General features: G+C 38.6%; 1 non-coding gene across 1 annotated transcript; it reads left to right on the forward strand.

The window, feature by feature from the left end:
• The first annotated feature begins 23064 nt into the window (after positions 1 to 23064).
• LOC128295950 (small nucleolar RNA R71) lies at positions 23065 to 23171 on the forward strand. Its single transcript, XR_008286499.1, has one exon. It is a non-coding gene; the product is annotated as a small nucleolar RNA R71 (small nucleolar RNA).
• The last annotated feature ends 1960 nt before the right edge of the window (positions 23172 to 25131 follow it).

Genomic DNA, 25131 nt, shown 5'->3' on the forward strand with positions numbered 1-25131 from the left:
TGTTGTTTGACGCTTAGACAAGTGCCAAGCTATTGATTGAATGGTAACATGTTTAATTATAAGAAGCATTGAAATGGTAAGTACTTAGATAAAAATAAAATTTAAGATTTTGCAATTTTTTTTTATGATCTCGATTTAATTCCGGTTGGTTTTTAATGTATGTTTGGGGCTTCGAGGGCCTAATAGAGATACGTTATGATTATTTTCAAAATATGAATAATAAATGACTCAGAATTATCTAAAAATATTTAGTAAACTCCGGTAATGCCTCGTACCTATTCCGGCAATGGATACGGGTAGGGGGTGTTACACTTGCTAAACTTAGCATACAGTAGTTTTTCTCGCAAAGTCTGCAACACAATTCTCAAGTGCTTTGCATGTTCTGACTCATCTTTGGAATAAATCAAGATGTCATTAATTAACACAATGAAAAACTTATGCAAATATGGCCTGCAGATCCTGTTCATTAGATCCATGAATACGGTCGGTGCATTCGTTACCCAAAATGGCATGACAAGAAATCCATAATGACCGTACCTCGTTCTGAAAGCTATCTTAGGTGCATCCGATTCTTTAACTCACAGCTGATAATAGCCATGCCTCAAGTCTATCTTGGAGAACACAGTGGCTCCTCTCAACTGGTCAAACAAATCATCGATCTTTGGCAAAGGATACTTATTCTTGATAGTTACCTTGTTTAGTTGCTGGTAATCTATACATAGCCTCATCGAACCATCTTTCTTCTTAACAAATAGTACAAGAGCACCCCAAGGTGATGATACGTGATATTCGTGACAGGTTTTAAATATTTATAATGAATCATTCTTGAAACTAACTATTATCATGATGAAGGCAAGTGTACCTATCGAACAGTAGTATAGTTTTAGCAAGACCGGATTGTCGAACCCAAAGGAACTAAAAGTACTAGTAATGATTGTCTTTTTATTATCTAGCCTAAAAATAATGGGGTTTGTTTTAACTAACTAATTAACTAAACTAATAAATCATAGAAAATAGAATTCGGGAATTACTTATGGAAAACTCGATTGATTGAGACAATACCTAAGGAAAAATCCACCTAGACTTCACTTATTATTTGACTCTAAATCGGACAATTTATTCATTTGACTTGATCCATAGAAATCCCTAAGTTATATTATTATCTATCTCGGGACTAACAACGTCTAACCCTAGGTTGAATAATTGAAATCTCTTTCTAATTAACTCCCTAGGGTTGCATTAACTCGATCTATGGATCCCCTTATTAGGTTTCACCCTAATCCAGCAAAATCTTGTCACCCTATCTTTAGGTGTGCAACCAACTCCGCTTAATTATGAAAAATGTACTCTTAGACAGGGTCTATTCCTCCTATGAATTAGAGCTTAACCTGAATCAATATCCTAGAATATAAAAACAAGAATTAAGAACACATAATCAAGAACAAGTCAAATATTTATCATACAATTCAGATGATAATAACAAGATCTGTCTTAGGTTTCATTCCCCTTAGGTATTTAGGGGCTTTAGTTCATAACTAAAAAGGTAAACATATTAGAAGAATAATGAATACAAAACATAAAGAAAAACCCAAAACTCCTGAAGGGAAATAGAGGGGAGATCTTCAGTCTTGATGATGAATCCAGCTTCTGAGATGGATCAATCGGCTTTCCTTCAGCAGTTCCCTGCTTCTCTCTTTGTGTGTCCCCTTTTTCCTCCTCCTCTAGGATGTATTTGTAGGCTTTGGAATGCCTAAGAACCCTCAAAATTAGCCTTTTCTGAATTGGACTCAATTTGGGCTCGACAGGGACATGCCAGTGTGACACGCCCGTGTGCGATTGCTCAAGGTCGTGGTCAAGCCTGTTAAATAGGCACGGACGTGTGGTCCACCCATGTGAGTCGTGCTTTGAATTTTCCAAATTGACACAGCCATGTGGTCTGCCCGTGTGAGGAGGTCCAGGCCGTGTTGATTTCATACGTTGGCCCATTTTCTCCGTTTTTGTCTCGTTTCTCGTCCCTTTAACTCTCCTATGCTTACCTAAGTATAAAACGTGAAATTAAGGCATTAGGAGCATCAAATTCACCAATTTTGAGAAAAAATCATCCATAAAATGTGCTAAGAATGGGACAGAAATATGTATAAATTACGGTTTATCAAATACCCCCACACTTAAGCATTTGCTTGTCCTCAAGCAAAATCCTCAACTCATAATCAAAATAAATTCTTCTCAACTTTTAATTTCTATCGATAATATCTCAAAATAATCCATAGGTAATCATACGTTGAAAGTTTAACTGAAAGAACATCAAAGTTTCAAACATTCCAAGTTGAGTATTTTATCAAGAAAACATAGGTGTCTCCCTTCGTCTAAGTAATTACCTTTGATTCAAAATGTCACAGAGTTTCACATCCTCACTAAGGATTCACTCAAATCACTCGAGGTGTTTAAGGACAATAAATTAAGCACTCAATATTCAATAATAAAAAGTCATTACCATAGGCTTGCATGAAAATCAAATCTCCACCACTATAAATTGAGATGAAACATCAATCAAAAGGTCTTTAGAGGGTTGTAACATGGCTTGGTTAGAGGGTATGGTCACAAGCTAAAAGAAAGTGTTAGAAACGAGATTGAATTGAAAAATTGCCTAGCTAGAAAAATGGCTAGTCATCAATTGCGTACAATAGAGCTTTTTCTCAGAATATGGAATTTAATTCTTTAGCTCAGAAGATCACTACTACTAAAATGTATACATGTATATATATATATTTTAGGAACAAGTCAAATTACAAAATAGAATAAAATATAGCTAAGCAACTATTCCAACTCAAATCTCGACAAAAATAGGGATCAAATTAATTTAGGGGATGTCAACAATAATGAGTTATGGGTTAATATTGAGGGTACATCAATGAATGGGTTGTTAGGCTCAAGGAGGTTCACTAAGGGTTAATTGTGAAGGTAGGCTTTTATGGAGTGAGTGGGTTAAACCTAAGTTCCTTTCTCATTTTGACATATCAAATCAAATGGTGTGGTCTTGACATGCATAATCAAGCAAGTTCTAGAATAACAATTCAATACTGACACACTCATAATGAAAGTGAGCATGAAAGAATTAATAGATGCTCTTGAAGGCTCAAGATCTCACAAAAATTATGACTTTTTAATGTTTAAACTTGTGAATTCCAACTCAAAATAATATCTAAACTTGGGGGAACAACCTAAAAGCTTTTTAATTCTTTAGAAATCAACTTAACATGCTTGATTCCCTAATGTCTTAAAGTTTAAACAATCAATGCATAAATGCCTATATTTTAATTCAAGATATATCAATAAACATTATAGACTAATTGGAATTCATTCTAATAATATGAGAAAATCGCATGAGAATAAAACAAAATTCAGGGATTTTTCTGATATAAAAATGAATACCCCCCACACTTAAGATGTACATTTCCCTCAATGTACAAAGATAGATATATAGAAAAGAATATAAATATAATATAGGGAGAGAAGTGAAACTTCCTGAGTGATGAATGAATTTCCTTGAACTGGAGTTTTGGAGAATAATCGACGTGAGGGTGGAGGAGGATACTCCGGCAGTGGTAGAGGTTCATTAGTCCATAAGTCCTGTGCCAATAGAATATTATATCTGAAGTTGGTTATGGTAGTGGTCGAGCAGGATATGGCAGTCATGGAGAACCTTCCCCAATGGAGTTTCGAGTCCCTGAGTAATAGTGAGCTTTGGAGCTCTTTATAACTGTGATAGAATCAGGAAATCTTTTAGAAAATATATAAGGAAGAATAATTACTCGATAGGAAATAGCCAAAATTCAAAATTGTTAAATAAAAATTATAAAACCTAATAAAAATAAGCTTAAAGAAAAATAAAAGGTCGTCCTAAAGTAGAATAAAAGTAAAAACATAAAATAATAAACAAAAGTTTTTAAACATCTTCATCCCTAGATGGTTCGCGAGGTGGGGGTGGCGATGAGATGTGGAAGTGCTAACAAATTTAGTGTAGTGTAGCATCAATGTGATCGAAGCACTGAAAACATTGTTGCTCGAATCGAGTTAGATGGTCAGAGATGTCAGCGTTTGAAGCCGCCGCATGAACTGGACGAAAGAGTGGTGGTGGCTGAGACGGTGGGTCCTCGTGACGTGGAGGGACATCATCAGTAATGTCCTCGAGGGCCTCCTCCTCGGTGGATTGGGCGAGACGATACTGAGGAGGGAAGGTGCCACGTCGTTTCTCGATCATCCTCATACTTAGCATGCTCGAGATGCCCTGTGGGGACATCCGGCCATGAGAGTGAGGGAGAATGATTGGGCTATTGTAACACCCCTTACCCGTACCCGAGCTCGAGATAAGGTACAAGGCCTTACCAGACAAATATACAAACATTAAACTAAAATACGGGCCATAAAATTTCATTCATATTTCAAAACGTTCATTCACTTACACATAGTCCCTTATTTGAGTCTACGAAGCCCAAAATATACTTTAGAAAGGGTTTGGGACTAAACCGAGAACTTACAAAAATCTTGGAAATTTCATGCTTTAAGGCTCCACACGTCCGTTTCCCAAAGTCGTGTTCCATACACGGCTGAGACACATGGTCGTGTCTCTGCCTGTGTGGAATATACCTAGGCTATTTTCCAACCTTTGGTCAACCTTAATCTCTTACACACTTATACATAATCAAAAGCATATAACATGGTATTCATTTATGATTAAATATTCTCAATTAAACCACAAACATAGCATTTGTATATCATCATACATGTGTCTCTCATACTCATTTTACCTTGTTTATTATAGTACCACTTATACATTTATACCAAGATTATCATCTTACCAAATATCTTCAGCTTAATCATCAAGTATTCATATTTAAAACTAGATCATATCTTTATAAAATATCACAATTCAGATGCGCAAATAACATGTTTGCCTAAAACATTTTAATTCAACTTCATACCCTACAAGCATTACATTGAGACTAGTCATATATATATATACATGTCATAATACATATCATTCTCTTTCTGCTTTTCTTATAAACACATATCATTTATTTCATTATATCAATATTTCATATACCATAGTTTCCATGTATTCCACATATATTTATTTTCCTCCTCCTCCTCTCCATTCCACATCCTTAATGTATATAGCATTCTTGTAAGTACGATTTCACAATTTACTAATAAATGCTCACATCAAACTGTCCACAAGAGTCATAGTCACTTACTTATTTATAATTTGAGCTACAGAACTCCAAATTAAGATCCGTAAATTTCCCCTGAAACTAGACTTACATATCTTTCCACCATAAAATTTTAATAATTTTTGGTTTAGCCAATTAGTACAGTTTATTCATTAAAATTTCTCCTGTTTCACATTCTGACAGTTCTGACCTCTCTTCACTAAAAATTAATTATCTCACAGTACAGAACTCGGATAATGTTCTTGTTAATTTATCATGAAAATATACTCATTAGGGATTTTAAAAATAAAATTTTAAGCCTCTAATTATTTTTATCCAATTTTTGTGATTTTCCAAAGTTAGAATAGGGGATCACTTAATCATTCTGAACCAGTCTCACAAAAACATAAATATCTCAAAATATAGAATGCCTTTTCTTTCTCTGTTTCTTTTATATGAAAATAGACTCATTAATATTTAATTTGATATCTCATTAAGTCTCTGATTCAATTTCTACTATTTTTGGTGCTTTTTCAAAGTCACGTCACTGCTACTGTCCAAAACAGTTTTATTGCTAATTCACTCTTTCACACTTTCTTTATATTAACCTCATTTTAACATACATATCACAAATCATGTTCACCACATTTCATACATCACAAGTATTGGCCCATGATCACAAGGTCACCATAAAATCATCCTCATGTATAACCTACTTGTTTGTAACCTTACCACATCCTGGTCACTTAATGAACACATCATTCACATAACCAAGTTCCTGCACTTATTCATCACAAAACTCACAAAGCAATACATAGAGTCTCCGGTTGAACACTTCGGATCAATCCTCGATACTTGGTGGTTTCAACACATAGCTCCACCCATCATATAGTTCGGCTCTCTTGTACACATGGTGAACACTCAGTACCACCCATGTGACCTAGCCAATTTATCTCGTAGCTCTCTTGTCTACATGGTGTCCTTCACCTAGAACCACGCATGCGACCTTGCTACATATATCTCGTAGCTCTCTTGTCTACATGGTGTACACATAGTATCACCCATGCGACCTAGCTACATCATAATGTCTTGTAGCTCTCTTGTACACATGATGTGCACTCAGCACCATACATGTGAGCTAGCTACATACTATCTGTATCATCCAATCTTTCTGAAGGTTCAACCGAGATTTCTCTCTCTTTTCCGACAATTTCACCAATCAAGTAATTATCCACAAATATATTTCCAATATTATTATAAAATATCATAATAAAGTAATATTGATGTATTACTTACATATAAACTTACATCTCATTTAATATCAAGGCAATAACATTAAATTACACATTGCCTTATTAAAATCATATGAACTTACAATTTCCCATAATATCCATAATCATAGAAATCACATTTATGTATGATAATTCAATGCACTTCATGTACCATAGACATATTTTAAATCAATTCATAAACTTGGCACCATAATCATTTAATTTAACATAATTCAATTAATTCACTAAATTTAACTTTCAAATTTACAACATTATTGTTGTATTATTATCATACCAACTTACATACTTTCAACACCTCGAAAATTATAATAAATATATCAATTTTACATTGAAACATGCATAAATTAATGCTTATTATACAATGAACTTATCTCGATACTAAAACGATCATTTTACCAACTTTCCTAATTTTCGATTTTTCTCTCATTCTAGGTTCAAATCTCATTTTTCGGGATCTAAAACATCATATTTTACTTAGTTAATTAATGTACTATTCAAAACAGTCCTTAACTCAAACTTTTGAAAAATTACAATTTTGCCCCTAAACTTTTGCATATTTACACTTTTGCCCCTAAACATCTTATTCTTATGTTTTACGACATGCTGATCACTTTTCCCTTCTATGGCAACATCAAATTCTCACTCTAACATATACTTATGACTATTAGGTATTTTTACCGATTAAGCCCTTTTACTCGTTTTCACTCAAAACCGAGTAGCACAAGTTTCCTAACATAGTTTAAAACCTCATATTATATCATAAAATAGAAAAATAAACACATTTCACTTATGGGTATTTTTCCAAATATGAGCCCTAACTTAAATTATTGCTAGAATAAGCTTAATCAAATTACCGGGATTCTAAAAACGTAAAGAACTTAAAAAACGGGGTTAGAATGGACTTATTATTGAGCTTGGAAAGCTTGAAAACCCTAGCCATAGTTTCCCCCATGCTATTTTCAGCCCCCATGAAAAAGATGAGTCAATTTTGGCTTTATTTTCCCTTTTTATTTCTTTTAATTACCAAATGACCAAAATGCCCTTCCTTACTAAACTTTCAAAAATTCCATCCAATTCCAATTTTTGTCCATCACTTAGAAATTGGTCAAATTTCTATTTAAGACCTCCTAATTAATATTTCAAATCAATTTCGTACTAGAAACTTCTAGAATGCAAGTTTTGAACTTATTCAATTTAGTCCCTAACTTCAAATTGAGCACTTTATGCATAGAATTTCTTAACGAAATTTTCACACAATCATGCAATCATATCATAGACCTCAAAATAATCATAAAATAATTATTTCTCTCTCAAATTTTTTGGTCCGGAAACCTATGTTCCAACTAGACCCAATTTTGGGCTATTACAGCTACTGTGTTGAGGAGTCCGAAGTGCCGAGCCAACCGCGTCACATAGAGCCCAATGGAGATGACCTGTAACACCCCGAACCCGAGACCATCGCCGGTGTCGGACACGAGAGGTTAACAAGCCAAGTTCACATGTTTTGCCCACCAATTTGACATTTCCAGTCAGGCTGGAAGACTGCGTCACCGTCGCCTTAAAATCATATCTCGAGTTTCAAAACTCGAAACTGGTTTCGTAAATTTTCCTGAATTTAGACTCATATATCCATCCATGGATTTATTTCTAGAATTTTTGTCGGGCCAATTGGTACAGTTTATTAGTTAAAGTCACCCATGTTACAGGGATCGACTGCTCTGACCTTCGCGCGGTATAACTTGAATATCTCTCTGTACAGGGCTTTAATACTGGTTCCGTTTGTTTATAATGAAACTAGACTCAAAATGGAATCTGTACATATAAGGTATGTCTCCTAATTATTTCTGGATAATTTATAGTAAATTTTTAAAGTTGCGACAGGGGACCCAGAAACCGTTCTGGCCCTGTTTCACAATAGCTTCAATATCTCTTAACATGTAACTGCTATGACCATTTCGCTTCTTCCATATGAAAATAGACTCATCAAGGTTCATTTACATAGCTTATTCACTATTTAATACCATTCCTACAATTTTTGGTGATTTTTCATATTCACGTCACTGCAGCTGGCAGCATCTGTTTTAAGGTAGGTCTTATCTATTTTGTAGTCTCCATCAACCAACTAGTCTTGCCATACATAGGTTCACATATGATCATTTTAACCATACCAATGGCTGATCATGTGACCAACACTCCCATTTCCAATCCATAATCACATCATGACACCAAATATATACATACAAACCACAATTAGTCTAAGTCGATACTTCACTTTTACGAGCCATTTTCGCATGGCCGTACATATATACATCACAACATATTTAACCAACAAGGGGTAGTCCTATACATGCCATTTCAAAGTTCAACCAAAATTTATACCAAAATAGAGGCGTGGATAGTGTGGATGACTTCGACTTTATTGATCCCGAATCCGATTGCTATTGAGCGAAATCTATAAAACAGAGAGCCAAAGCAACGGGGTAAGCATTTTTATGCTTAGTAAGTCTCAAGGAATATAATCAGCTTTAATTAAAGTAATACATTCACATAACCAAATGCATCATTTCATTAATGCACATTCACATAATCATACTTACTTCACCATCCCAACTCTTATGTTCATACACAAATAACGGCTTCATTAAGGCCGATAACTCGTTCCATCATAGGAGCGGATATTCATACGCTCTTACTCCTAGCGCATAAAGCACACCGCACTTACCTTGTCATTGGGAAATTTCACAAGTGCATTAGCTGAAATTTTCCAGCAAGCTTATAATTTTCAAATCACATACCTTGAGTTTAACCGGATGTCGCTACTCGTTCAATCGCCGGGACATAGCCCGGTTATGGTAACCCGCACCAAGGCCTACGGGACTTAACCCGGATATCACGATTTGCACAAATGCCTTGGTCTTAGCCGGATTTAACAACTTGCACGAATGCCTTGGTCTTAGCCGGATATAGCTACTAGCACAATTGCCTTGGTCTTAACCCGGTTATAATTTCCAGCATAATTGTCTTGGGGCTTAGCAGGATATCATTCAATTTCTCATGCACACATACATCAATAATCATTGGACATACATATTTCATTTTCGTTACTAAGGCTCAAACACAATTTTGATCACTAGCATAATCGCCTTGGGACTTAGCCGGGTATTATTCAATACTCATACACACATAAATCAATAATCAATACATCCATATTTCATTCCACATAATTCAAGTAAGGTCACTTCTTGAGGACTTACCTCGGATGTTGTCGAACGGCTTTTACGGCTATTCGATCACTTTTCCTTCCCTTGTCCAATTGTGGCCCTCTTAGCTCTTGAGCTAATTCAAACAAATTCAATTTATTAAAACCTCATTGTGCTAGCTTATGGCCGAATATGACAAGGAGTTTAAATGGTCATATGGCCACTCTTTAGCTTGAATACACAATGGTCATGCACATTTTATACTACATCAAGCAATTCAATACAATTTATTTGAGCATCAAGGAAAAGCTAAGGCCTTCAATAGGCTACCCAAGGCCGAATATTCATGTACATGTTGAGGCCAATTAGGCACTTAATACCTCTCAAAAACAGCATGCATTTACTAGTTAATGCTTTGCATATTGTAGCTCAAAACTTATAATATAACATCAAGCACTCATATGTGTGCTAGGCCGAATGTGCTTGCAATTTCACAAGCATTCTTCAACATCTTCTTCTTTAAACAAACATATTCATCACTTACTTCATAGCCAAAACATAATGTGCAATCATATATATACATATATGAGCATGGCCGAATTTCAAGGTGTCCATAGCCATCCAAAATACAAATTTTAACTAACATGCAAGAAGCATGAACCATGCTCATGAATGCATCATGGCTGAATATGACAATCATGCCCCTTTTCAACTTCAATCATGATTAAACAAAAAGAAAACTCAAAATCTTACTCAAAAGTAGACAATCCATCATTGCATGCATCATCATCAAGCTTCACACTTAGCATGCAATGGCTTTATCACCATAACAACTTTGGCCAAATACCATTTCCATGGCATAACAAAGATTTGAGCCATGGCTATCATGCACATCAAGTTAGCAACCAAAACATGCATGAAACTCCTAACACAACCTCATACATACCTTAATCTTGATGCAAACTTAGCCAAATCTCCTTCTAGATCTCTTCCAAACCAAGCATGAAGCAAAAATCCTCCTTCTTCCTTAGTTTTGGCTCAAAGAAAGGATGAACAAAATTTTTCTTTCTTTCTCTACAACTCACGGCAATGGGGGGGGGGGAATACCACACTCACACACATTTTTTTTTCATTCTTTTCTTACCCATACACCTTTGATTATTATTTCTCCCTAATGCACCAACAAAACATGTTTCATGACATGTTTTGCCCATCCTCTCTTGCCATGGCCGGCAACTTCATGTTGGGGGGGGGAAATTTGACATGCAAATCCCTTATTTTTGCATGCATGAGCAACTAGTCATCACACATTTCCCCATCATACTTTCAAAGTTCACTACTAGGTCCTTTCTAGTGAAATTCGCATTTATAACACTAAATCGAAACATCAAAATGTCACACACAAATTAACACATATCATAGGCATCAAAATAAATTTTAAATTATTTTTATGCCTCGGTTTTGTGGTCCCGAAACCACATCCCGACTAGGGTCAATTTTGGCTGTCACAACTCTCCCCCACTTAAGAAATTTTGTCCCCGAAAATCTTACCGTAAATAGGTTTGGATATCGCTCTTTCATAGAGTTCTCGGTCTCCCAAGTAGCTTCTTCAATCCGTGCTTGAGCCATAACACTTTCACCAATGGAACCCGCTTGTTTCGCAACTCTTTCACTTCTCGTGATAGGATACGAATCGGTTCTTCCTCATAACTCATATTAGCTTTAATTTCAATTTCGATGGACTAATCACGTGCGATGGATCGGATCTATAGCGTCGAAGCATCGAACGTGAAAGACATCGTGAACCTTTTGAGTTCAGGGGCAAAATCAAACGATATGCCACTGGACCGACTCGCTCGGATATCTCATATGGCCCAATGAACCTCGGGCTCAGCTTGCCCTTACGGCCGAATCGAGTATCTTTTCCAAGGCGATACCTTGAGAAACACTTTATCACCCACGATACTCGATATCCTTACGCTTCAGATCCGCGCACGACTTCGACGATCGGAGGCTATCTTCGACTTTCACGGATTACTTTCACTTTACATTCAGCATCTCTAATCAAATCCACCGAAAATCTTGCTTTCACCGAGCTCACCAAAACAATGGTGTACGGCATTTACGACCGTATAAGGCCTCGTAAGGTGCCATCTTAATACTTGATTGAAAGTTGTTGTTGTAAGCGAATTCAATCAACGGCAAATACCGCTCCCATGAACCACTAAACTCGAGGACGCAACATCTTAACATATCCTCAAGTATCCGAATTATCCGCCGGATTGACCATCGGTTTGGGGGTGAAAGGCGGTCTGAAATGCAACTTGGTACCCAAAGCTTCTTGCAACTTTTTCCAAAATCGTGAGGTAAATCTCGGATCTCTATCCGACACGATGGAAATAGGCACCCGTGTAATCTCACAATCTGAGAAGCGTACAATTGGCTAATTTGTCCATTGAAAAATCCGACGACGGGGACAAAGTGGGCCGACTTAGTCAATCTATCTACCACGACCCAAACCGCATCCTTCTTACTTGCGACAATGGCGGTCCGGATACAAAGTCCATTGTGACTCGATCCCATTTCCACTCGGGTATCGTGATTGGTGAAGTAATCACGAAGGCACCGATGTTCCGCTTTCACTTGTTGACATATTAAACATCTCAAACAAAGTCGGAGATGTCTCGCTTCATACCATGCCACCAAAACCGACGTTTCAAATCATTGTACATCTTCGTACTCCCGGTGGATTGCCCTTCGGCTACAATGGGCTTCATTGAATTATCGAAATGAGTTCAATTCCTTGGAACACAGACGACTTTTGAACCTCAAACAATCGTCATCGTCGATTTGAAATTCGAGTCCTTGTTCGAACACACTCGGCCCGCTTTTGCGACCAACTCGTCGTCGACTTTCTCGAGCTTCTCGAATTTGATGTATCAATAGTGGTTTGGCTTTCAATTCAGCTACTAACACACTATCGATCGAGCAGCATAAGTGCACGCTCATCGCTCGAAGCGAATAATGATTTACGACTCAAGGCATTCGCAACCACATTCGCCTTTCCCGGGTGATAGTCAATGACCAGCTCATAATCCTTTAACACTCGAGCCAACGTCTTTGTCGCAGATTTAAGTCTCTTTGGGTCATCAAATATTTGAGACTTTTGTGATCCGAGTACACATGGCACCTTTCACCAAATAAGTAATGTCGCCAAATCTTTAAGGCGAATACGATGGCGGCCAATTCAAGATCATGGGTCGGATAATTTTTCTCGTGTAGCTTTAATTGCCTCGACACATAGGCCACAACTCGACCTTCTTGCATCAATACACAACCTAATCCAAGTAGGGAGGCGTCGCTATAGATGACAAACTCTTTGCCGGACTCGGGTTGCACTAGAATTGGGGCTTCAGTCAAATAAGTTTTCATTGATCGAAACTTTTTGGCATTTCTCCGTCCATTCGAACTTAACATCCTTTTGGAGTAGCCGTCATCGGCGTGGCTATCGTTGAGAAGCCTTTTACAAATCGTTGTAATAACCTAAGAAGCCCCAAAAAGCTCGAACCTCATTAATATTTCTGAGGCTTCCAATTAAGTATGGCTGAAATTTTATTGGTCGACTCGAATACCCGATCTGAGATACCACATGACCCAAGAAGCTAACCTCTCTTAACCGAACTCACACTTTGAACTTAGCATATAATTGCTTATCCCGTAAGATTTGCAAGACTAACCGCAGTGTTCAAGATGTTCGGTCTCATTTCTTGAATAGACCAAGATGTCATCAATGAACACGACTACGAATCGATCCAAATATGGTCTCAAGATCCGATTCATTAAATCCATAAATACCGCGAGGGCATTAGTGAGCCCAAACGGCATCACTAGGAACTCATAGTGACCATATCTTGTTCAAGGCGGTCTTGGGTACGTCCGAATCTCGGATTCGCAATTGATAATAGCCCGATCTCAAATCTATTTTCGAGAACACCGAGGCTCCTTCAGTTGATCGAACAAGTCATCGATACGTGGTAACGGATATTTGTTCTTTATCGTCGCTTTATTGTCGACGATAGTCGATGCACAACCGCATGGTTCCATCCTTTTTTTCACAAACAACACCGGCGCACTTTAAGGCGAACAACTCGGACGAGCAAAACCTCTATCCACCAATTCTTGCAACCGAGCTTTCAACTTCTTTAATTCCGTTGGTGCCATACGATACGGAGCTATCGAAATTGAGTGGTACGGTACCAATTCGATGCCAAATTCTATTTCGAACGGTGGTAAACCCAGCAATTCTTGGAAAACATCCGGTATTCACAAACCACGGGCACAAATTCGGGTTTCTTTTCGATTCCTTGTCATCGAAAGCACGACGCAAGGTACGCCGCACCCTTTTCTTACATATTTCGGGCCAACATCGCCGATATTACGGTGGCAACCCCTTTAAGTCCGTAGACTTAACCCGAATTATCTTGTTATTCGTGCTCCTCAAATCGATAGTCTTGCTCTTGCAATTTACAACCGCATCGTGCATGGTCAACCAATCCAACCCAAGAATAACGTCGAACTCATCGAACGGTAAAAGCATCAAGTCCGCCGGAAAACAAGAACCTCGGAACACTAGGGGACTTTTCTTGCACACTTTGTTGACAAGCACGTAATGACCCAAGGGTTTGACACCGAATTACAAACTCGAGAGACTCAATAGGCAAAGTCTTATGGATGCTAAGGTTTCACATATATATGAATGAGTAGAACCGGGGTCAATCAAAGCAATCACATTTGTATTGAAAAGAGTGAAAGTACCGGTAATGACATTTGGAGAGGCAAGATCCTCGGCGTCTTGGCGTATGGCATAAGTCCTAGCAAGAGCACGAGCCTCGATCGATGGTAGCATCTCTAGATCCTCTCGACCGCCAACGACATTGCCCATATTTCTAGGTGGCCTACCTTGAGCAATGGTAGCACCCGGGTTTCCACTCGACTTACATTCTGCTCATGCATCCTCAGCAATCCTTCATAAAGTGGTCGGCCGACCCACACTTATAGCAGGAGCGATCACGAAACCAACAGCTCCCGAATGCCATTTGCCACAATGTGGACACTCCGCCCTCTCGGCGATCATTTCCACCATGGCGATCAAGTGACTCGTGTGCTGGGGTCGATCGCGTCCTCGTCTAGAAAAGCCCGAAATGCCTCTAGACCGCTCGCATCATCTCGAAATCTCTTTGATGCTTGTTGAAGAGACTTTCCGAGGACCTCTTCGAATTCTCCGGTTCCCACATCAGCTTTTTGTTTCTCCTTTCTAAGCTCTTGACTTTACAAGCTCGCTCAACAAGTACTACGAACTCTCGTATCTCGAGAATGCCAACGAACATCCTTATATCATCATTCAGCCCATCCTCAAGCGTTTACACATAATGGCTTGGACGAAATGCATTCTCGCTGCATCGGCTAAGCCTCACAAATTTTCGTTCGTAGTCGATAATCGACATAGAACCTTGCTTAAGGTCAAGGAATTCCTTCGCTTTTGGTCGATGAATCTCGATCGATATACTTTTTCGAACTCGGTTTGAAAGAATTCCCAAGTCACTCGCTCTCTAGGTACCATGAAGTCGAGTACTCCACCAATAGTAGGCGGACTCACGTAGCAAGGAGATGGTACACTTTAAGCACTCATCGGGTGTACAGGATAGCTCATCGAGCACCCGGATAGTGTTATCCAACCAAAATTCAGCTCGCTCGGCATCATCATCATCCGTAGCCTTAAATTCAGTGGCCCCATGTTTTGAATCCTATCCTTTGGGGCTTACTTGACCTTATTTGGTCGATCACCGGAGGTATTGTAGGTGTTTTGGGGGTTGCATTTGTCGGGAATGGAGGTTGTGGAACAGCCGTGTTAGTTCGAATGTATTGATTAAACCATTCGTTCATCACACTATAAAAGGCTTGCCTAGCCTCGTCATTCGGATTGCTGGCCATAGGTTGAGAGTCCGGCGCTGTCCCTTCTTGCGCGGAGCAGCGCCACACTCTCCACATCATCAGCTATCGCTTCGGTTGGGATCGGGATCCATTGATATAAACAAACACAAAGTCAAATTGTCGAAATCACCACACTATCGAGTCATCATTTAATGGCATGTATAGCTAGACCCCAAACACATCACGGTAGTCCTAGAATCGACTAAACCGTGGCTCTGATACCAATAAAATTGTAACACCCCGAACCCGAGACCATCGCCGGTGTCGGACACGAGAGGTTAACAAGCCAAGTTCACATGTTTTGCCCACCAATTTGACATTTCCAGTCAGGCTGGAAGACTGCGTCACCGTCGCCTTAAAAATCATATCTCGAGTTTCAAAACTCGGAAACTGGTTTCGTAAATTTTCCCTGAATTTAGACTCATATATCCATCCATGGATTTATTTCTAGAATTTTTTGTCGGGCCAATTGGTACAGTTTATTAGTTAAAGTCACCCATGTTACAGGGATCGACTGCTCTGACCTTCGCGCGGTATAACTTGAATATCTCTCTGTACAGGGCTTTAATACTGGTTCCGTTTGTTTATAATGAAACTAGACTCAAAATGGAATCTGTACATATAAGGTATGTCTCCTAATTATTTCTGGATAATTTATAGTAAATTTTTAAAGTTGCGACAGGGGACCCAGAAACCGTTCTGGCCCTGTTTCACAATAGCTTCAATATCTCTTAACATGTAACTGCTATGACCATTTCGCTTCTTCCATATGAAAATAGACTCATCAAGGTTCATTTACATAGCTTATTCACTATTTAATACCATTCCTACAATTTTTGGTGATTTTTCATATTCACGTCACTGCAGCTGGCAGCATCTGTTTTAAGGTAGGTCTTATCTATTTTTGTAGTCTCCATCAACCAACTAGTCTTGCCATACATAGGTTCACATATGATCATTTTAACCATACCAATGGCTGATCATGTGACCAACACTCCCATTTCCAATCCATAATCACATCATGACACCAAATATATACATACAAACCACAATTAGTCTAAGTCGATACTTCACTTTTACGAGCCATTTTCGCATGGCCGTACATATATACATCACAACATATTTAACCAACAAGGGGTAGTCCTATACATGCCATTTCAAAGTTCAACCAAAATTTATACCAAAATAGAGGCGTGGATAGTGTGGATGACTTCGACTTTATTGATCCCGAATCCGATTGCTATTGAGCGAAATCTATAAAAGAGAGCCAAAGCAACGGGTAAGCATTTTTATGCTTAGTAAGTCTCAAGGAATATAATCAGCTTTAATTAAAGTAATACATTCACATAACCAAATGCATCATTTCATTAATGCACATTCACATAATCATACTTACTTCACCATCCCAACTCTTATGTTCATACACAAATAACGGCTTCATTAAGGCCGATAACTCGTTCCATCATAGGAGCGGATATTCATACGCTCTTACTCCTAGCGCATAAAGCACACACCGCACTTACCTTGTCATTGGGAAATTTCACAAGTGCATTAGCTGAAATTTTCCAGCAAGCTTATAATTTTCAAATCACATACCTTCGAGTTTAACCGGATGTCGCTACTGTTCAATCGCCTTCGGGACATAGCCCGGTTATGGTAACCCGCACCAAGGCCTACGGGACTTAACCCGGATATCACGATTTGCACAAATGCCTTCGGGTCTTAGCCCGGATTTAACAACTTGCACGAATGCCTTCGGGTCTTAGCCCGGATATAGCTACTAGCACAATTGCCTTCGGGTCTTAACCCGGTTATAATTTCCAGCATAATTGTCTTCGGGGCTTAGCCCGGATATCATTCAATTTCTCATGCACACATACATCAATAATCATTGGACATACATATTTCATTTTCGTTACTAAGGCTCAAACACAATTTTGATCACAAGCATAATCGCCTTGGGACTTAGCCGGGTATTATTCAATACTCATACACACATAAATCAATAATCAATACATCCATATTTCATTCCACATAATTCAAGTAAGGTCACTTCTTGAGGACTTACCTCAGATGTTGTCGAACGGCTTTTACGGCTATTCGATCACTTTTTCCTTCCCCTTGTCCAATTGTGGCCCTCTTAGCTCTTGAGCTAATTCAAACAAATTCAATTTATTAAAACCTCATTGTGCTAGCTTATGGCCGAATATGACAAGGAGTTTAAATGGTCATATGGCCACTCTTTAGCTTGAATACACAATGGTCATGCACATTTTATACTACATCAAGCAATTCAATACAATTTATTTGAGCATCAAGGAAAAGCTAAGGCCTTCAATAGGCTACCCAAGGCCGAATATTCATGTACATGTTGAGGCCAATTAGGCACTTAGTACCTCTCAAAAACAGCATGCATTTACTAGTTAATGCTTTGCATATTGTAGCTCAAAACTTATAATATAACATCAAGCACTCATATGTGTGCTAGGTAGAATGTGCTTGCAATTTCACAAGCATTCTTCAACATCTTCTTCTTTAAACAAACATATTCATCACTTACTTCATAGCCAAAACATAATGTGCAATCATATATATACATATATGAGCATGGCCGAATTTCAAGGTGTCCATAGCCATCCAAAATACAAATTTTAACTAACATGCAAGAAGCATGAACCATGCTCATGAATGCATCATGGCCGAATATGACAATCATGCCCTTTTCAACTTCAATCATGATTAAACAAAAGAAAACTCAAAATCTTACTCAAAAGTAGACAATCCATCATTGCATGCATCATCATCAAGCTTCACACTTAGCATGCAATGGCTTTATCACCATAACAACTTTGGCCAAATACCATTTCCATGGCATAACAAAGATTTGAGCCATGGCTATCATGCACATCAAGTTAGCAACCAAAACATGCATGAAACTCCTAACACAACCTCATACATACCTTAATCTTGATGCAAACTTAGCCAAATCTCCTTCTAGATCTCTTCCAAACCAAGCATGAAGCAAAATCCTCCTTCTTCCTTAGTTTTGGCTCAAAGAAAGGATGAACAAAATTTTTCTTTCTTTCTCTACAACTCACGGCAATGGGGGAATACCACACTCACACACATTTTTTTTTCATTCTTTTCTTACCCATACACCTTTGTTTATTATTTCTCCCTAATGCACCAACAAAACATGTTTCATGACATGTTTTGCCCATCCTCTCTTGCCATGGCCGGCCACTTCATGTTGGGGGAATTTGACATGCAAATCCCTTATTTTTGCATGCATGAGCAACTAGTCATCACACATTTCCCCATCATACTTTCAAAGTTCACTACTAGGTCCTTTCTAGTGAAATTCGCATTTATAACACTAAATCGAAACATCAAAAATGTCACACACAAATTAACACATATCATAGGCATCAAAATAAATTTTAAATTATTTTTATGCCTCGGTTTTGTGGTCCCGAAACCACATCCCGACTAGGGTCAATTTTGGGCTGTCATATGACCCCCTTCCTATGTCACTCCGTTTGATGTTGAATGTCGAGGGTAATGAAATAAGCAAGGTCTATGACGTGCCTGTGCGACATACACCATAGAAAGTAGGCATCGTGAGTGTTGATGATGCCAGTGCCCTCTCTCCTTCCTATTAACGTGTGAGCCAAAATGGCATGTAAGTACCTCAGAGATGGAGGGAGAGCCGATGCCTTAGAGTTGCTAGGATTGTAGGAGGCAGCGCCGGGGGTGAGGGCGTCCCAGCACTTTGAAGGAGAGTAGTGGATGTTGCGGTGGAGAGTGTCCATGTCATTCTCATCCCTAAACTCCTCCGTATATAGACCCAAAGTGGTTCCGAACTCCATGACGTTCAATTGGGGGAGTAGACTGTCGAGGTGAAATTATATTATTCCTGGGTCATCAAAACAGGCCATCACGGTCTGAAGATGGAACGTTGAGCAGAGTTCCATAGTGAGTTCGAGAAATGTCGGCTCGACAATCTCAAAGAAAACCCCCCAAGAGTCGGTGGTGAGGAGAGCCTGAATTGCATCCGCGAGTTGGACTTATTCTAGCGCGGCCCAGTCTATACAGTGGCCAACTTCCAAGGGTTGGGCCCGTAGAATCTGGAAAAGTTCTTCTTGGAGCCCAATGGGGAACTGTAGGAAAGGGTAACGAATTTTCGCGATAGGACCCAAGGAAGATGATGCTCCCTTCCTTTTCTTCGAAGCAGGGACAGTGGCTTTCTTTCCTCGTGAAGATGACATGGTGTACCTATAATAGAAATTGAAGTAGAATGTGAATACTTTCCATGGGGCTTACATATTAACCTATACTATAATAGCCAAAGTAAATGTGCCAAATAACCCTATGAGAATAAGTAATGGGGATATCTAAAGAATGAATTTGTGTGGGGTTAATAGCATGAAACCCATAGAAACAATAACCATTAATGAATGTAGCCTAATATACTGACTAAGAAAATAAAAAAAATTACCAAAACAAAACTTAAAAGTATACATTTATCTACTTAACTATGAATGTGCACGTAAAATAGTCAAATGGAGCATAGAAATCATGAAATCTAGATACGAAGTTTGAGTGATAGAAAGATGAAAATAACATGAAAAGTGCAGATTACTTATGATAAATAGCATTAGAAATCAGTAAAATAAAAGAGAAAAGAGTAAACGAACGCTAGAAAAAGGAGAATGAGCGAAAAAAATGGGGTTGGAAGCAATGCACGGGCGTGTTAAGGAGGCCATGTGGACTTGTAGCAGCTAGGGTTAGGGATTTTGGGTGAGGGAGATGATGAATAGTGAAGGGTATTTACAGATTTTGGGACACACGGCCAGGAAACACGCCCATGTTCCCCAATTTTTGCCTGTGTGATTCTCGAATTTTGAATTTGGGTGCATCTGACAATTTCCCCACACCCGTGTACCTTGGGCGTGTTAGTACGCACGACCGTTTCTGTCTTTGTTTGCTTCTCCCACGCCTGTCTATGAAGGTGTGGCCCGTGTTGTTTTGGCAGGTTCTCCCATGGTTTTTTGGCACGGACGTGTCATACCCCCGTGTTGATTTGACAAGTTTAGCCACGATTTCAAGGCGCAAGCGTGTCGCACGCCCATGTTGTTTTGGCAGGTTCGCCCACAGCCATGTCGCACGATCGTGGCGATTTATCATGGCTCGTGCTGGGAAAATCTTTTCCCTGTTTCCACACAGTCCTAAGCACGCCCGTGTTCTTGGCCATGTCTGTATGGTAAACCTGTATTCAAGTGTCGGTTAGTATGTTAGATGTTAAAACTAAAATTTAAAGAAATTAATATTGTTAGTGCTCGGGTTGCCTCCCGAGAAGCGCTTATTTATAGTCTATGCTCGACTTACATTTCCATTGAATGGTCATGGTGGTTCGAGGAGTTTATACTCCTCATTCCTGCTGTGAATCTCATTAAAATAAGGTTTTAGGAGGGGATTGTTTACCTTAAAAGTGCTGAATTTGGGATGACTTACCTCAACTGTACCAAATGGAAAAATGCTAAGTACCGTAACAGGAATTTCTTCATTCGGTTTGGCAGTGTCAATGTGAGGATCTGCGGCATCTAATTAAACTTTATCTCCAACCTTAAGTTGATTTGGTGAGGTATTGAGCTCGTTCTGGCGTAGTTTTGGTTTATCGTGTGTTCTCAGTTTATGTGTCCACCATTCATCTAGCTCCTCGATTTGTAGCCTTCATTCTTCATGAACAGGTCCTCTACTATTGCCTGAAAATGGCTCATGTACTTCCCTCAAACTCATTTCCTGCAAAGTAGGTTGCACCATATTGTCAGTTTTAGTAGAATGGTTTAGACAATCACCTTCAATTTTTGATGTGTTGCTGGAATTGCGAGCTTGAAGGTTGATTGTTTTGTCTCCCACACGAAGTGTGAGCTCACCTATGCCAACATCAATAATTGTTCTAGCAGTTGCCAAAAAGGGCTTTCCTAAAATCAAAGGGGTGTTGCTATCTTCCTCTATGTCTAGAACAACGAAGTCAATGAGAAATATAAATTTATCGATTTTAACTAGCACATCTTCAATAATACCCCTAGGAAATCTTATAGTTTTATCTGTTAATTGAATGCTCATCCTAGTCTGTTTGGATTTCCCAAGACCTAGTTGTTTAAACATTTTGTAAGGCATGATGTTAATACTAGCCCCTAAATCAGCTAATGCATTATTAACATCTAAACTACCAATTAAGCAAGGAATTGTAAAACTCCCTGGATCTTTCAATGTTTTGGGTAGTTTGTTCTGTAGAATAGCTGAGCAAACTGCGTTTAGCTTCACATGTGAAGCCTCATCCAACTTTTGCTTATTTGATAAAAGCTCTTTTAAAAATTTCATTATGTTTGGCATCTGCTATGGAGCTTTAATAAACGGTAAGTTAATATGTAATTTTTTTAAGAGTTTAAGGAATTTACCAAATTGTTCATCTGAGGGTCTTTCCTGGGTGTATTAGGGTATGGCACACGAGGTTTGTACTCTATACTTACCGATTTCTGCTTATTGTGGTCTACCTCACCTTTACCTTTGATTATCTCATTTTCTTGTCTTGGTTTTGGTTCAAGTGTGACTAACCCTTCCTCATCTTGACTAGTAATCACGTTGAGTGGGTTAGATTCTATATTGCTTGGCAAGCTACCTTGTGGTCATTCAGAAATCAACTTGGCAAGCTGTCCAATCTGAGTTTCGAGCCCTTGGATCGATGCTTGTTGATTTTTGAGTGCTGTCTCAGTATTCTGAAAATGAGTTTCTGACATCGAGATGAATTTGGTTAGCATCTCCTCAAGGTTCGGCTTCTTTTCTTGCTAGTAAGGTGGTTGTTGAAAGCCCGGAGGATGTTATGGCCTTTGATTTCCTTGACCACCCTACGAGAAATTGGGATGGTTCCTCCAACCTGCATTATAAGTGTTACTATATGGGTTATTTTGGGATCTAGAGTTATTGTTACCCATATATTGGACTTGTTCCTCCTCGATGCTAGGGTTGAAGGGTTGATACTCTGTGCATGCTCCTCCTCCATTCAAATCGCACCTTATCAGTGGATGTACCTGAGTAGAATAACACAAACTGTTAATCTTTTTATTTAAGAGTTCTAATTGGTTAGATAGTATAGTAACCGCGTCGAGGTTGAAAACACTGGCTGCTTTCATCGGCTTTGCTCTCATAACTTGTCACTGATAGTTATTCAGTGACATCTCCTCAATAAATTCGTAAACCGCCTCAGGTGTTTTATTATTGATAGTTCCTCCAGCGGCTACATCAATCATCTGTTGAGTTGAAGGATTCAGACCATTATGAAACGTTTGAACCTGTAGCCAAAGCGGTAACCCATGGTGAGGGCACCTTCTCAAAAGGTCCTTGTATCTCTCCCATGCATCGTAGAGTGTTTCTAAATCCATCTGCACAAAAGAAGAGATATCATTACGTAATTTGGTTGTTTTAGCCGGTGGAAAATATTTTAATAAAAAATTTTTGGTCATTTGTTCCCACGTAGTGATTGACCCTCGTGGTAACGAATTCAACCATTGTTTAGCCTTATTTCATAACGAAAAGGGAAACAACCGAAGGCAAATTGTGTCATTAGAAACGCCATTAATTTTGAAGGTATCGAAATTTTCCAAGTGAGCGTTGGGATCCTCGTCCTGCAAACCATCAGACTGAACAAACTGTTGTATCATTTGAATTGTGTTAGGTTTTAGTTCAAAATTATTTGCAGCAATAGCAGGTCTAACTATACTTGACTCAGTTCCTGTTAAATTAGGTTGAGCATAATCATACATAGTGTGCGGAGCAGGATTTTGATTAACAACAATTGCAGGAGATAGCAAATTTTCTTGGTTTTCAGCCATCTCCTCGGTTGTGGTTTGAATATCGTCCTCTTGCTCGTTCTCTGTGTATCTTAAGCTTCGCCTTATTTCTTTTTGGTTTCTGCGAATTGTGTGATCGATCTCACTGTCAAAAAGTAATGGTCCTGACGGGTTCTTTCTAGTCATAAACTATAAGAACCTGTTATAAAAAGCGAAAAGAAGAATTAGTAATAAAAATTAGAATAAAATTTAAATTGCAGTAAAAGTAAATGGCTAAAGTCATAAAAATCGAGTGTTCCTAATATCTTAATTCCCCGAAAACGGAGCCAAAAACTTGATGCGTGATATTTGTGACAGGTTTTAAATATTTATAATGAATCGTTCTTAAAACTAACTATTAGCACGATGAAGGCAAGTGTACCTATCAAATAGTAGTATAGTTTTAGCAAGACCGGATTGTCGAACCCAAAGGAACTAAAAGTACTAGTAATGATTGTCTTTTTATTATCTAGCCTAAGAATAATGGGGTTTGTTTTAACTAACTAATTAACTAAACTAAGAAAGCACAGAAAATAGAATTGGGTAATTACTTTTGGAAAAATCGATTGATTGAGACAATACCTAAGGAAAATTCCACCTAGACTTCACTTGTTATTTGACTCTAAATCGAATGATATATTCATTTGACTTGATCCGTAGAAATCCCTAAGCTATATTATTATCTCTCTCAAGACTAACAACATCTAACCCTAGGTTGAATAATTGAAATCTCTTTCTAATTAACTCCTTAGTGTTTTATTAACTCGACCTATGGATCCCCTTATTAGGTTTCACCCTAATTCAGCAAAATCTTGTCACCCTATCTCTAGGTGCGCAACCAACTCTGCTTAATTATGAAAAATGTACTCTTAGACAGGGTCTATTCCTCCTTTGAATAAGAGCTTAACTTGAATCAATATCCTAGAATATCAAAACAAGAATTAAGAACACATAATTAAGAACAAGTCAAATATTTATCGTACAATTCAAATAATAATAACAAGATTTGTCTTAGGTTTCATTCCCCTTAGGTATTTAGGGGTTTTAGTTCATAACTAAAAAGGTAAATATCTCAGAAGAATAATGAATACAAAACATAAAGAAAAACAAAAAACTCTTGAAGGAAAATTGAGGGGAGATCTTCAGTCTTGATGATGAATCCGGCTTCTGAGATGGATCAATCGGCTTTCCTTCAGCAGTTCCCTGCTTCTCTCTTTGTGTGTCCCCTTTTTCCTTCTCCTCTAGGATGTATTTGTAGGCTTTGGAATGCCTAAGAACCCTCAAAATTAGCCTTTTCTGAATTGGGCTCAATTTGGGCTCGACAGGGACATGCCAGTGTGACACGCCCGTGTGCAATTGCTTAAGGCCGTGGTCAAGCCTGTTAAATAGGCACGGGCGTGTGGTCCACCCGTGTGAGTCGTGCTATAATTCTGCCAAATTGACACAGCTGTGTGGTCTGCTCATGTGAGGAGGTCCAGGCCATGTTGATTTCGTACGTTGGCCCAATTTCTCTATTTTTGGCCCGTTTCTCGTTCCTTTCACTTTC

The sequence above is a fragment of the Gossypium arboreum genome, chromosome 7, assembly GCF_025698485.1.
Source record: "Gossypium arboreum isolate Shixiya-1 chromosome 7, ASM2569848v2, whole genome shotgun sequence".
NCBI lineage: Eukaryota > Viridiplantae > Streptophyta > Magnoliopsida > Malvales > Malvaceae > Gossypium > Gossypium arboreum.